Raw genomic sequence first — 398 nt, 5'->3', positions numbered from 1 at the left:
AACTAATCTCATCTGATCTCTGAGTATCTTCAGAGATTGAGATAACTTAGTCTCATACATCTGCAGATGTTTCAGATAGTTCATTCTCTGTGATCTCTGTAATTGAACTGATGTAAACAGTCAAATCTAACTCTGAATTTCTTTTTCTTCTGTGATCTGACTCATGTGTAAGTCTGCTGCTTTGAGACTGCTCTTTATCATGTTGCATCTGCTATCTGTGATGTGTTATTATATAACTGGCTATAGTCTTATCACTTATTGAAGTGTGATATTCATCTGATTTCTTCATTTCTTCTCATTCTTTTCTTATAATTATGAAAAGATCAGAATAAGTAAGATCATCTGGTTTGTAAGTATCTATGATTTCTCTTACTTCACAAGACTTTTCAATTATAAGT

This window comes from Blastomyces dermatitidis, assembly GCF_000003525.1.
Source record: "Blastomyces dermatitidis ER-3 genomic scaffold supercont1.1, whole genome shotgun sequence".
Classification (NCBI taxonomy): domain Eukaryota; kingdom Fungi; phylum Ascomycota; class Eurotiomycetes; order Onygenales; family Ajellomycetaceae; genus Blastomyces; species Blastomyces dermatitidis.
The sequence above is the reverse complement of the archived record's forward strand: the minus strand, read 5'-3'. Positions refer to the sequence as shown.